The sequence below is a fragment of the Melospiza georgiana genome, chromosome 32 (assembly GCF_028018845.1).
Source record: "Melospiza georgiana isolate bMelGeo1 chromosome 32, bMelGeo1.pri, whole genome shotgun sequence".
Classification (NCBI taxonomy): domain Eukaryota; kingdom Metazoa; phylum Chordata; class Aves; order Passeriformes; family Passerellidae; genus Melospiza; species Melospiza georgiana.
The window spans coordinates 4,352,341-4,367,578 of NC_080461.1; positions in this window are offsets into that span (position 1 = coordinate 4,352,341).

Here is a 15,238-nt window from a genome sequence, read left to right on the forward strand (position 1 = left end):
GGAGTGGGGGAATCAGCCCAGGCTCCATCATTGTTCAGGATCCCCGAGTGCAGTAACAGGAGAGTTCCCGGCTGGGAGAGGCCCCACTCAGAGGGAGTTGCTGGCCCAGGAGAGCTCCAAGGGCTCCTTTTGGAGCGCTGTTTGTAGGGCCCCAAGAGAGGGGCTTCAGTCCCAGCAATGGTTCATCCTGGCCGCAATTGGCATCAACAGCTTTCTTTGGCAGTGTGAGAACAGGGATGTTGTACCACTGAGGGAACAAAAACAGTTCCCAGGGCTGTTCCTACAGAAACCAGGAGCTGGTTGGGCAGCAGCAGTGCCTGGAGCAGACAATGTTTGTGATGAGCTGCAGAGGAGCTGAGCCCAGGGGCTGTTGGCCAAGGCTGAGGCCCAAGGAGCATTTCTCAGCTGGCAGGGTGGCCTGAGAAGGGGAGGGTGGAATGCCGCAGCACAGGGCCCATGGAACCAAGGGACCATTGTGACACTGTGGGGCTCTGTGAGACCAAGGGATCGTTGTGACACTGTGGGGCCCTGTGACACCAAGGGACCATTGTGACACTGTGGGGCCTCATGGAATCATGGAAAGCACTGTGACATTGCTGGGCCTCATGGAACCAAGGGGATCGTGCTGACTCTGTGTGGCTCCATGGAATGTAGGGATCATTGTGATATAGCAAGACCCCATGGAGGCAAAGGTCCATTGTGACATTGCAAGTCCTTATGTAATCATGGAGAGGCCATTGTGACACTTCCCAGCCTCATGGAACAAAGGGCCATTGTGACACTGTGGGGCACCATGGAGCCAAGAAGATCATTGTTACACTGAGGGGACTCATGGAATCATGGAGATCATTGTGACACTATGAGGATCCATGGAATAAGCAATGCATTGTGACACTGTGAGGCCTCCTGGAACCAGTGAGACCATTCTGACCCTGGGGGTCACCACAGAACCAAGAGGACTATTTTCATACTGTGGGGTCTGGTGAAACCAAGAGGCCTTTGTGACACTGCAGGGCTGCATGGAGGCAAAGGTCCATTGTGACATTGCAGGTCCTCCTGTTATCAAAGGACCATTGTGAGACTGTGGAGCCAAAATGAGACCATTGTGACACTGAAAACCTCCAGGGTCTAAAGGTCCATTGTGACATTGCAGGACTCATGGAACAGAGGAGTCCTGTGACATTGTGGGGCCTGGGGAACCATGGAGACCATTGTGACACTGCAAGGCCTCATGGAATCAGTGGGACCATTGTGAAACCCGGGAGCCACTGTGACACTGTGGGATCCCATCGAACAAGGGGTCCATTGTGACTTTTCAGGTCTTCTTGTAATCAAGGAGCCGTTGTGGCAGTGTAGAGCCCCACAGAACCAAGGCACCATTGTGACACTTCAGGGCCCCATAAAAACAAAGGAATACAGTACAGGTCTGGCTGGTTTGACCTCCCAAGAGCCACCTGACTAGTCAGGCTGACCTTGGCATGTTGAGGGTCTCATCCACTATTGAAACAGTGGTGCTCCGTGCTTTCCTTCCTATGGAAAAGATCTGACATTCTGCTCCAGGCACGTATGGCCAGAATTGGAGTTTCACCTCCAAATTTCCTTATCTCACGGAGTGGTTCCCATAGGAATATTGCCAGGACAAGTCTGGAAGGCAGTGGTTTCATGAGGGTCACCTCTCATCTGTTCCCAAAACACTTGGCAAGATGTCAAAGGAGGGAGACCAGGACACCAGATGGTATAACATCATCAACAGGTCCCCTTTATTGAAGAAAGCTTAAGACACTTATACAGCAAGTAATAAGCTTATGAATATTCTGTAAGCCAAGCGATCTATTGGGTAAACTATACCATCAACTCTTCCTCATTCCTTTGGGCCTACGTTCTCTATTTCTTACTTCTCTCTGTCCACTTGTTATCATACTCAGCTAGGCCCAAGGACACGCTATCTTGCAGGTGCAGGACTTGGAATTAGCCACGGCCTTGTACTTTTCCATTCTCTAGTTGGCTAAATTCCCAACAGACACCCTGCCTGCACAAAGGGCCTCTGCCCTAGTTAGGACATCTTTACCAAATTGATTCATCTGTGTCCCCTCTCCTCAAACCACTCTTTGACAAAACTCTCCACACTTCCCCCGTTTTGTTCTTGGACAAGGAGGCTAGTCTGCCAGGTTCTTTCTGTCATTTGGCTGACCACGTTTTGAATACAATTAAAGATACAAGGCAAAATAAGCAAAAGCATCAAAATCACACCCAGTATCCCTATAGCATATGTCACAAAGTTTCTCAGCCACAGTCCAAGTCCTAAGCTTTTAAGCCATTTGTCGATTCCTAAACCCTCTTCTTCTTTAAGATTGTGAAGTCCCTGCTATAATTCTTTTATCTTCGCATGAATAGATACAGAGTGATTGGACAAATTCATGCAACACATTCCCTCAAACTCTTCACATCCATGCCCTTGTGCTAAAAGCAAAAAATCTATAGCGGCTCTATTTTGCAAAACAGCATGATTAACACTTTGCACATCTGCGGTTAGCATATCTGTGATGTCTTGTTTAGCTCATCCTTGGCCCAGCATCCCAATTGCTTTGCTAAGTTCATTAGCTTTATTTGCAGCTCCTCCTGGCAAGATAGTTGAAACTATCACTTGCTTTAACTCACTCCAAAACTGTGGGTCTCCTATCTGGCTGCAGTCTAAGTCATGCAGGCTGTGTCTCTTCCTGCTTGAATTTTGACTCAACTGCATTAATAAAGACACATTGGGGTGAAACAATGACAATTTTCCCAAATAGCAAGGTCCACCCTATGGCCTGGCTGGTATACCATTCCAAGCTCTGTTTCCACAAATTCAAAATATCCCTGTGGGTAATTTCATCAGTGCCGTGATGTTAGTGCCGTTACATTGGCTATAAAGCTGCTGAGACACTGTACCCAAATTCAGGGATGAATCTAGGGTAGCCCATGTTCCTCTATGCTGATTTAAATTCTGGGGATCTAAGGGATCGAAACTGAACCATCCACCATTTGAGGTGTTAGTCATACTGGCGTTTGCACTTCCGAAGATATCCAACTCCTCTGGAGGAGAGTACAAAGTAGTATTAAGTGATAAGATTATTAAGCATTGGCGGTAACTGTCACTTTGACTTGTAGTGTACCCTTGTGTGGGTAACCTAATGTTTGTCATATTGTGCATGCATAGAGTTTGGTTATCAATCAGACTGCAAAATTCCCGAGGAGATCACACTGGAAGCCCCACCAAGCATGTTCAAAATGGGTTAGTAACCTCTCCAAGGCTAAGACAAAGCGATGATTGGTTAGTTTGATTAGCAAGCCTTATCCATATGTTATCTCTTGGCTGATTAAAGCGCGTTACTCCTACTGCCCCATCTGTCACAGCACTGAGCAGTATAACAAAAATAAGCCTCATTTTTCTGTTTTCTTTCTTGCTTTCCTTTTCTTATCTGTCTTTAACCTCATCAATCCTAACTCTTGCAATCTCCATCTCTGTAGGGCCTCGATGCAGGAGTCCAATGCCTGATCGGGATCTCCTCTGATGGGTCCTACAACCGAATGCTGTGTTAAAGGCACCAATTTTCTACACCTAGCAGAAGCTATGTATGACTTACTTTGAGCTTTAACTCTTTTCACAATACACTGTACCTCCCACTGGTAATAGGCCAAGATTTTCTGCTCAGGAGATTCATAAAGATTTAAAGCTAGAGCCGTACCTAGTCCCGTCTGTCTCCTTAGTTCCCTTTGTCAGTCTTCTCCCCATGCATAGTCATGCTTGCAGGTGTTACACCATAAACCCCAGATCCTGGACTGTTCTAACAAAAGGTTTTACCACAACCCCCACAATACAGAGCTACCCACGCAGCACAACAGGGGCTGCGACACTCAAGGCAGCGCTCCCTCGCTGGTCCTTATATGTGGAAGGTCGATAGTGCTTCAACAGTGTCAATCAGCTCCCTGGCCGTCCGGTAGCGGCATGTCACTGCTCTGTCCACTGCTTTCGAGTGTCCCTTCAGCTGCAGCAATAAGGGTTGTAAAATCAGCAGCAGCTTCTTCTTCAGGCGCTCCTTGTCCCCCTCCTTTAGGTTGTTCACCAGATGCTGCATTAAAGACAGGTTTAGTCCACTTGGCAGACACCCACAAAGGCCCTGTTGATGAGGAAACACAAAGATATCCCTGACCACAATACAGCACTTTTGTGAGTTTTTCCCATATCCCTGTGCTTGGGTTCTTCACCCAGACCTCTGTTTCCTTAATAGTTTCCTGACCTGATCTCGGGTGATGTTTAACTGCAGGGGGGGGCCTCGTACTCCCCAAAAATACATAAATGATTGATCACATACAAAACCTTAGCCAGGCATGCTTGTGGGTCCTTTAAATCCTGGTGTTTGTCAATATATTGTTTGAGGGTACCATTTGCTCTTTCTACTATCGCCTGTCCTGTGGGGGAATGCGGAATACCCGTCACATGCTTGACAGACCATTGGTCCAAAAACTTTCGGACTCTAGCACTTGTGTAAGCCAGACCATTATCCGTTTTGATACCTTGTGGGACTCCCATAACAGCAAAGCAACTCAATAAATGCCTGATCACATGTATCGCTTTCTCTCCTCCCTGAGCTGTAGCCCATATATAATGGCTATATGTATCTATCGTAACATGCACATACTTAAGCCTGCCAAATCTAGCTACATGCGTGACATCCATTTACCATTTCTCATTCATTTCTAAACCTCGCGGATTAACTCCGCAGCCCAGACCTATTCCCCCATTATGATAACTGCATATTGGACATGACAATGGCCTTAGCTTCTGATAAGTCCAAATCAAAATTCCTCGCCAACCCTTTTGCATTTTGATGATATCTACTATGGGCTTCTCTTGCCAATGTATGCTTATCAACAGGACAAGAGTTATCAATGGGTAAGGTAACCAACTTCTCTGCACGCTCATTCCCTTCCCCCAGACCTTCAGACCACTTATGACTCCTCATATGGATTACAGAATACACTGCACTTCTATCCCGGAGAGCTTTCCTTAATTGAACCAGTAACTCATACAGCTGTTTGTTATTCACTTCCTTAATTGCTGCTCCTTCTATATGTCTGGCTACCCCAGCAACATACATGGAGTCTGTGACCACATTCAAGGGCTCATGCAGGTTAGACATTGCCCATACGACTGCTAACAATTCTAAGGTTTGTAGGCTGTCTGCAGGGTCTGCTGTAAGAAGTTGATGCTTCCATTGTCCTTTTTCTTGCCAAGTGACAGCAGCACGTCTCGATTTCTTCCCTGCGTCTGTGAAGTCTGTGGTGGCTCCTTCTATGGGGCACTCTCTTCTTAGCGGCTGAGCGATCCAGTCCCATTCTGCCATCCATTGCAGGACCCTGGGCACTAACTTGCTTGTCTCTACCTTTGCAGATGATGTCAATAATGCTTCCTGTAAGTCCATTGAATTAACCAGGTACCAGTCCAGCGTCTCTTTTTCCATGGGTAACCTAAAAGTGGCAGGTTCTCGACCGTCCACTTCTAATTCTGAGACGGCCTTTTTTAATCAACGCAGCTAATTGTTCAATTTTTGAAAATATTGTTCTTTTATGTTGTAATGGTGGTGACAGCCATTCAAATACCCGTATCTCCCCCGTTTTGTTCTCGTATTGGGAGACAGAGCCAAGCAGGTGACAAGGGCTATTCCAAACGGTGAGGTCAATAGGGCAATCTAGTTGTCGACGAGACACATATCCTTGTTGTACACAATTACTGATTTGCTGCAAGGCAAGATGGTGTTCCTTCATGAGGCACACAGGGGTAGTGGGGTCAGTGCCCTTTAACAAGGGTCGCAGGGTTTCCAACAAGCGATTTGGTATTCCCACAATGGGTTTAAGCCACTGTAAGTCTCCTAGCAACTTTTGAGCATCATGTAAAGTCTTAATGTCCAAGCGCAGTTCTAATTTTTGGGGTACCACTGTTTGGTCCATTAGAGTCCATCCCAAATACTTCCATGGTTTTGTGGTCTGAATTTTCTCTGTGGCAATAACAAGTGAAGATGCTGCAAGAGTGTCTCTGATGCTGTCAACCTGTAAAGGGGAAAATGTCTGTTGCTGCACAAAAAAGATGTCATCCATGTAATGATTTATTATGGTAGCTGGCCACTGCTGACGTAATGGCTGTAATGCAGCGTCAACATAAAGCTGGCACAATGTGGGGGAGTTCCGCATCCCCTGCGGCAATGTCGTCCATTCAAGCCTTTTGTCTGGTTCCCCACGATTTATTGCTGGTAGGGTAAAGGCAAAACTCTTCGTATCATCGGGATGCAGCCCAATAGCGAAAAAACAATCCTTTAAATCAATGATTAGAAGTGGCCAATCTTGTGGGATCATGGCTGGATTTGGAAGACCAGGCTGCAAGGCCCCCATCGGTTCCATCTGGTCATTCACAGCTCGTAGATCATGTACCAGGAGGTATTTCCCTGACTTCTTGATCACAAAAATAGGCATGTTCCACGGACTTGTTGAGAGTCATACATGTCCTTCCTCGTATTGTTCCTTCACCAATTCATGGGCATGCATAAGACTCTCCCCTTTCAAGGGCCATTGCTTAACCATCACCGGTGTATCTGTTTTCCAGGTGAGTGGAATGGGGAAAGTCCAAGCAATGGCAATTACCCCAAAGGGTGGTGATTGGTCAACACCACCCCCAGCTGTGTTAAAACATCCCTGCCTATCAGGCAAGAGACTGTAGGGGGCAACTGAATGACTGAGAACACAATGGACACTTGTTGCCCATCAATGCGCACCGACAGAGGCGGTGTTTTGCTTGCCAAAGTAAGTCCTCCTACTCCTGTGAGCATATTAATTGATGGGAGCAGGGGCCAATGCTGTGGCCATGTTCTGGCGATATAATGCTGGTGTCTGCTCCCGTATCCAATAATCCATAAAGGGTTATGCTCTGATGTTCATGGGTAATCTCAACTCTTTGTTTTTGCCTCTCTTGTAGATCTACAGTCAGGAGTGTAGCACCGGTAGAGCCAAAACCCTTTCCATCACGCTTCTGTCCAATAAGGGATGGAATACCCGATGTCATCTGCGGTAGCGGTACCAATTGTGCAACGCGTTGACCTTTTGTTATTTTAACCGGGGGATAAGGGGTGTAATGATTTGTATTTCTCCGGTATAGTCCGCATCTATGACTCCAGGCAATACAAATAGTCCCAGCATGGATGTCGAGGAACGTCCTAATAATAATGCTCCACATTTTTGTCCTTGTAGCATGAGAGGACATACTCCAGTTGGTATCCTTTCAGGCTGGTTCGTCATTAAAGTGACGTCTACTGAGGCTGCTATGTCCAAGCCAAGGCTCCCTGCTGTTGCTGGCTGCAGACAGGAGGTGGCGCTGATGTCACGGCGGCAACTTGTGTCTGGGCGCCGCCACTGAACACGCTCTGCCGACCGTTTCCCGATCAGCGCCGGCAAGCCGTAGTGTTGTGGGAGCTGGATTGGCAGCTTTGGCACCACACGCCGGCCACTCTACATTCTCGGTGCGTGTGTCCCCCATTGCTGCATTGGTAACATTTGGGGCATGTTCTCAAGCCTCCCTGCGTGACTTCCATTGAGCCATTTCGGAGAGGAGCAAGAGCAGCTAACACTTGATTTTGAGTGGATTCTGCTTGCTTTTGCAGCCCTAATCCTAATTCCTTTAAGGCATCCACTAAGAATGCTTGTGAGGCTGTTGACTGTAATGCCATTCGCTCTAGCACTTCCTCAATGGTCCAATTTGCTCCCTGAGTGGCTAGCACCCTTTGCGTGGCTGGATGGCTATTCTGTAAGGCACACTGCTTCAATAGCGCCCCCTTCATGTATTCTGCAACTCCCGCCCAGTCTATAGCCGCAGCTCCTTTGTCAATAAAACTCCCAAACGATTCCTCTCTACCTTGTTTTATGCCCATGTACGCCGGCAGCCCTCCTGGCTCTTTAACCCTGTCTATTGCAGCACGTACTAACCGCATGGCTTCTACAAGCTTATCCGCTCCTGATATCAACTGTGCCTCCGTGCGCAAATATGCCCCTAAGCCCATGAGCTCATCCACTGTCACTCCATGCAGTGGGTCCCCCTGAGCTCGCTGTGTCGCAACCGACTCATTAGCCAAGGCATGCCAATGCTCATTAACAACAACTTCTGATGCTGAGTAAATATTAGCCGCACTATTCCCCTCAAATCATTCGGGCACAAAATGTGCATATTAAAGAGATAATCCAGCATCTGCCTAACAGGTTCGCTTTTCACACCGAACTGACTAACTGTGGATCACAACTGCGATAACAACTTCCAGTCTAAAGGAGTATACTCTGCCAGATTCTGTGTGTGGTTCCCCTGAGCATCATACTGTGGCGTGTATGTAACCGGACAGCAAGAGCAGAAGCAGCCTCCATTGCCTCATCATCCCCCACTTGCATTGCCTCTTTTGCCAGAGTAGCCCAAGCCTCTCTCCTCTGTTAAACCATCTCCCCCCATAGGTCACTGAGTGCCCCTGGGATAGGATCTGACTCTCTGAGAGTTTTGCACTGTTGGCGCTTCTGCGCAGGCCGTTTGGGTGGGGGAGGCAGCAGGCTTGGCTCGCTCTCTCTGTGGGGGGTGGCGGGCTTAGCTCGCGTTCCCTACGGGGGGGTGGCAGGCTGAGCTCGCATTCCCTACGGGGGGGTGGCGGGCTCTGCTAGCGTTCCCCGCGATCCACCAACTCGTCCTCCTCCTCCGACAGAGGAGGTGCAGACAGCCCCCCCGTGCCTGTAACAAGATCCTCCATACCACACTGTTGTGAACCGGTCAGTATTAACACCTTGTTTACCGAAGGTGCGAGAGGATCGTCCTCACGACCATACCCTACGTTCCTCTTATGAGCTTCTGTCACCCTTTCTGCCGCCTTACGCTCAGAAACATGTTGAAGCAGTGTATTGTGTACTACTCGCCATAGCTTGCCCAATTTCTTTGCTGTCTTATCATCTTCTAACACCGCTTCCCATAGTATATCCCCAGATTTTCTCCATTCCGCAAGTTCATGAACCGTATGTGGATTAAGGAAAGCCCCCTTAGCATAGCCATAGGCTAACAACCCTGGTAGCTCCTTTTTTAAATCTATCCCCTTTACTCCTTGCCTTTCTAAATAAAGCGGCGAAAAGATCATATGCTGCTTGCCTATCCATACCTATTAGTGAGCATGCTCTTTGCAGCTGTCCAGGCTCCGGCAGAACGTATGGCTTGAGTCACTGATGTGAACCCCAAGGGTGCTTCAAAATTCCGGCACCGTCCTGGCTGCAAACAGGACCCAACTCCAACTTCCTCGACCGTGGTGCGTCCTCCCCCTTTTTCTTTAAGTGTGAGACGAGGGGGTCAACGTTTGGGGTCACCATTTATTGAAGGAAGGAGACCAGGACACCAGATGGTTCATCACAGGTTCAATTTATTGATTAGTTCAGCAACTTAAATACAGTGTCTAATGAGTCTCATACATATTGCAAAAGCTGAGCTCAGGATTGGCTATTCAGCTACATGTCAGCCTCGTCTAATCTAGCCTTTTAGTTACATTCCTGTGGTTAGCAAGCACAGCAGCTTCTGTATTCTTCTTATCCACAAGGACACTCTAGCCTTGAAGAGGCCTCTGCTCTAGCTAAGACTTCTTTATCAAATTGAATTAGCTGTGTCCCCTTTCCTCAAGCCACTCTGCGACAAAGCTCTCCACAGCCCACGTCCCCTTGCTGGAAGGGTGCTGGGGAAAGATGAGAACTGGATGAGTCATGCCTGGGAGAGGTTTTCCTCACTAGCTCAGGCTCTTGTTTTCTTTTTCCCCTCTTCAGAGAAATTCACTGTTTAGCCATCCACTTTTGTTCCACGGTTGCATTCTACCTGCTCGCCCTGCTCGGCAAAGAGATGCCATACTGGGATTTCCCTGCCCTGGCATTCCTTGTGGAGGTGAGCCTCAAGGCCAGCGCTGCCTGGCTGAGCTGCCTCCCAGCTCTCTGGCCTCTCGCAGCCACAGCTGCCAGGACAGTGCCCGTGCCCTGTGCTGCCTGCCTGGGCCCGGCCCTGTGCGCTGCTGGGCTCCTGCCAGCCGGCTCCCCTGTCACTGCCCTGTGCCCTTCAGGTCCTCGAGTGCCTGGACTTGAGCGAATGCAGTGACAGCGTTCTGGAGATCCTGGCACAGAACCTGCAGAGCGAGCACATGGCCAGGCGTTACTTGGCACTCCGAGGCCTCGTAGTGCTGGGCAAGAATCCCTCCATGGTGAGAAGGGGGCAGTGGTTGAAGCTGTGCAGTTAGCGTGGGGCTGGGCAAAGCAGTTGCTTGGCCTTGCCTGGGCTTCGGCCGCTGGGGCAGCTGCTCCCAGCTCTCCTGTCTCCCGCTTCAGCTGCCCCAGAGCTTTGAGACAGGCCTTTGGCCTCTCGGCCCTGCGGCAGCAGGGCGGCCTTTCACAAAGTGGTGTTCCGCACAGGCTGAAAAAATGCAGAGCCTGACTGAAAGTCTTGTGGAGCTCCTGGAGGAAAATGACAACAACATGATCAGGATGAGCATTCTTCTACTCAGATATTTGCTCCTGGATAATGGCGCCCCAATACCCACCCCCATCGCCCTGCAGCTGGCTGAGACGCTCCTGCCACTCTTTGACAGGGTAAGTCTCTGTGCCCACAGCCACAGCCACTGGCTGCTGCCCAGGCCATTGGTGCCCTGTGCAGATGCAGGCCTGTGCCCTGGGGGACCTGAAGCAGCTGATGCTCAGGTCTTTTGCCCTTTCCTTTCATCCAGGATGATATCCAGGTGCAGCTGAGCTGCATGGCTGTCTTTCAAGAGATGCTGGACCTGTTAACAGAAGAGGCAAGAAAGGCCCTCAAGTCCCACGTGCGCCAGAGCCTGCTCCCTCTCTACTTCCACTGCCATGATGAGAATCAGATTGTTGCTGAGGTGAGCACTTGTGGCCAGCTGCTGTCCCCCTGGCAGGGGCTTGGGCTGCCTCCTGCCCTGGCACCTTGTGGGCTGCAGCCGCCTCCAGCCTGTGCCATAGGGATGGTTTCCTGTGCCCTGGACTGTGGGGCCATCTGTGCATCTCTGCTGCTCTCCAGGCCTCCCGGGAAACACTGCATTCCTCAGCCAGATTCCTGAAGACTAGGGATATCAAACAAATGCTACATGTGGATCAGAGCTTTGGCGAATGCCTGGTAAGAGAAGCTGAGAACCCTCAGCCTCAGCATGGCCAAGGTCCCTGGGGGCAGTGCTCAGCGTGCGGGGCTGGCAGCTGTGCCCGCTGCTGCAGCCAGAGGCCATCCAGGCTCCTGTGGGCCAGAGCCAGTTGCCCATGGAACCCCGGCTAGGCCTGGCTGCGGGGCGGCACTGCGGCTCCCCGGGCAGCAGCCGGCCCTCTGGCCCCCTGCCCCTGGGAATCCTTGGCCAGCGGCTGCTGGCCGCGCCTCAGGGCTGTGCGGACAGGGGAGGCTGGGGCTGGGCGCAGACAGCGCCCGACCAAGGGGCTGAGCCTGCGCCAACCCTTCCCTCCTGCCGTTCTCTGCAGCTGGCAGAGGACAGGAGCCGAGCGGCCGAGCAACTGTGCCGGGCCCTGCGCTACCTGCAGAGCCCACAGGAGTCCCTGTGAGAGGCGGCCGTCAGGTTCATGGGTGAGCCACGAGCCTGGGCTCCTTCACCAGCCTGCCGCAGCAGAGCCAGCAGTGCCAGCCAGGCCCAGCGCCGTGCAGCCCTGCCTGGCCTGGGCATTGCTGCTGCCGCCCTCTGGCAGCCGTGCCCTGGGCCGGCAGCGTGCGGCAAGGGCTGGGCTGAGCCCTGCCAGGCCAGCAGCCCGTGTGGCCACAGCGCCGGCAGCACCGCTGGCAGGGAGCTGTGCCGCTGGGGCCATGACAGGCTCTGTGTTCACAGGCATGGCCGGGCAGCACCTGAGGGGGCAGCAGCAAGAGCTCCAGCTGATCTGCAGTGGTGAGTGAGTGAGGGCAGCGGGCTGACCCAGGGGCTGGAGGGGGCAGCTGCAAGCCCTGCCCCGGCTGCGGAGGGCTCTGCTCCGGTGAGATTTCAGGGCCACGTGTGCCATTTGTGGCCAGCACCTTCAGGCTGATCCCCTTGCTCCCTGCTCCCTGCGGGCCATGGCAAGAGACAGCCGGGATGGCCCTGGCAGGGGGCTCTCCTCGGCTTCCTGCACATGCGGGATCTGACCTTGCCTCTGTTCCTCTCTCTTGCAGCCCTTGAAGAAATGCCATATGACAGCAGTCCTGCAACCAGAGATGCTGCCATTGAATCTTGTTTAATTCTCCGGGCTGTACAGAGGGCTCCCTACTCCCCATGGCACAGGCTGCGAGATTGATTCTGCAGCGCATGGAGGAAACGGCCTCGTCTGTGCGGCACTTCCTTGCTGTTCTGCTGGAGCTCCCCAGAGAGGTGATCTGAAGGACTGTCTGCTGGGGTCATTTGAGCCAGCAGAAATTTTCTCTTTCTTCTTCAAGATTTTTGTAGTTTTATTTTCGTTGGTTTTGAGTATGTAAATATAGAATATCTTTCAATACACAGAGTCCCAGGATCTTTCTTTTCCTGCACCATGTCTAGAAGGCATAGGGGAAGAGGGGGGAAAGGGTGCTTGTGCACAGCCAGCTGCCCAGGCATGCAGTGTTGCAGCGAAAATGGCCAGAAGCCCCTTGGCCTTTGGTGGTTCTGCTGAAGCCTTTGTGCTGCCCACCGAGCGGCTGGGCAGGGGCCAGAGCCGCGGGGATCCCTGCCAGAGCGGTGCCTGGAGGTGGCCACAAGCCCTGTGCCAGGCGGGAAGGGCCATCGTGTCTTCCTGCCCGGGTGCTGCTGGCTGCCTTGCTGAGGGCTCCCAGGTGCCTCTGGATGGGGCTCCCCTGGAGCTGCTGTGGGGCTGCGGCGCTGCTGCCTGCAAGCTTGGCCAGGCTGGGGGAGACCCTGAGGGGCTGAGGCACTGCTAAGCCTTGAGCAATTAGCTGTCAGAGGCCACAAGCAGCCCCCTGGCAGCTGCCTTGATCCTGACAGCCTGCTGCTCTTGTGCTTCCAGGTCGGTGGCCCGTTGGAGGGACCCCCTGGAATCAGGTGTGGAACCTTGGTCCTGGCCTTTCAGGGCTCTGAGGCCAGCTGTTGTGGGGCTGGGCGTGTGCCCTCCCTGTGCTCCAGACTGCAGCCTCCCACCCCTCAGCCTTAGGCATTGAGCTCCACTGCCTGATTGCCAAGTCTTGTTCCTGTTGCTGTGGGGGAGGCCGAGCTCTGTGGCTTTAGGCCCCATTGAGCCAGAAGAGCAGCAGCTTTGAGCCCACAGGGGCCACAGAAAGGCCCTCTTGGACCACGGGCATTCCTGTCCTTCCCAGGCCAGGCACACATGAGAGTGCAGTGGGCACCTTCAGAGTGCCACGCTGGCTTTGCACTGGGCCACCTCCCTGTGCTGTGCACGGCTGGCTCTTTGCTTTGCCGCTCTCGGCCTTGTGTCGTCGTACTCCTTTGGCTGCCTGCAGCCAGGGGCAGCCCTATCAGGAGGCTGAAAGGCCCCGTCTCCAACATCTCAAGGGGGAAATGGAGCTCTCCCGGCCCTCAGCCCACGCTGTAAGCAGAGCAGAGCCTTTTCCCCAGCCCCGATGGCTTTCTGCCTGCTTCTGGCCCCTGGCCACCATGACCCACTGCACTCGCTCTGAGTCACCTACAGCATGCCTGGTGCCTCTTGATTTGCTGACCCTGGGATGTGAGGCTCACTGAGGGAAAGGTGGCTGTCCCAATGCTGAGGGCACATGTGGCTCACTGAGCAGACTTGAGGCTTCCCCAGCAGCTTGCAGGTGCCTTAGGTGTCATGTTACAGTGCTTGTGCTCCTGCCTCCTCCTGTCCCTCTTCTCACCCTCACCCAACCTGCACCCTCTGACTTACCTTCAATAAATCCTGTTGCATCAGACACGGTGTCAAGAGCCCTCCCTCGGCTGCCGGTCGAGCGCACATTACAACCTCCGGGCATGAGAGCAAGGTGGGCTGGGGGAGCTGCTCTCTCAGACCAAGAGGGAACGGCTCTCCACAGCACCTGCCCATGGACCTTCCCTGCACCAAATAAAATCATCTCCAAGCTTAGCTAGTAGGCTAGTAAGTATAATTCATTAATTGTCTGGAAATTTGGCACTAGTCTCTAAGTTCCATTAGGTTTCTTTATTGCTAATCTAGCAGTATTAAATTTTGACTCCCATTCTTCCAATAGTCCTGATGTCAGGAATTTATTGATTGTTGGCTCTATTCCTTTCCTAGCTTCTAATCTTCAAGGGTATTGCTTTCTAAATACTGGCCTAACTCTTGTCTGTAGCTCAATTTTCATAGGGTCTGCTCATTTTGATTTTCCTGGGCTATCAGTATCCCATACTCTTGGATACGCCTGATTCAATACTTGCTGTAAATAGTTCTTCTTGTTTGTTGGTCTTCTGTCAATTGTCAGTCCTACTGCTAAAACTGCTCATTTGTCTTCAGGTACCTTCCATTTAGGTTTTCTTTTTCTAAAAAGAAGTGTTGCTGCCAAATTTTCAAGCAAATCCCTGCATAGGACAGATTTGGGCGAGTTGGGTAAATAAAGAAACTGATGTATTCCCAGTTTCTTCTTGATTTTACATTGAAGTGGTTTCAGGAAGAAAACTTTTTCTGGCTGGCCTATAGTGGCTCCTATTGCTTGAGACAGTTTTCACTTTTGGGTATCAGCGCTTGATTCAAGAGTGAAAATGTGTCTCCACAATTTCTGAAAAATTCAACTTCTTTATCATTCTTTAGCTGTATTTTAACCGGTGGCCTGCTAGGGTAAGAATTGCCAGTCTCAGTCATTTCTTATCATCTAGAGTGGATGCAAGAGTTTTGTGTACTTTGTCTGCTAACTCTGGGCACTGGAGTTATTTCCAGTGTCCTGATTTCTTACAAGATGCACATTGATTTGGCCCCAGCTTGGTCTGTGGCTGCTTTGGACCTCCTCTGCCTCTGATATTGTTGCCCCAGTTTCTGCTTCATCCAGAGGCATGCCACGTCCTCTCCCTGGTGCCGATCCAGAGCTGCCACCATGGCTGCAGGGAGCTCTTTTCCTTTTTCTCTCTCTTGATTATCATCCACTTTCTATGCTTTTCTCATTCATGCCTTTAAGTCTCTCTTTACAGGCTCTTTCAGCTTCTCAAGTTTCTGCCTGACGTCTGGGCTAGATTGCCCTGACATCAGGGAAACCCCCTGC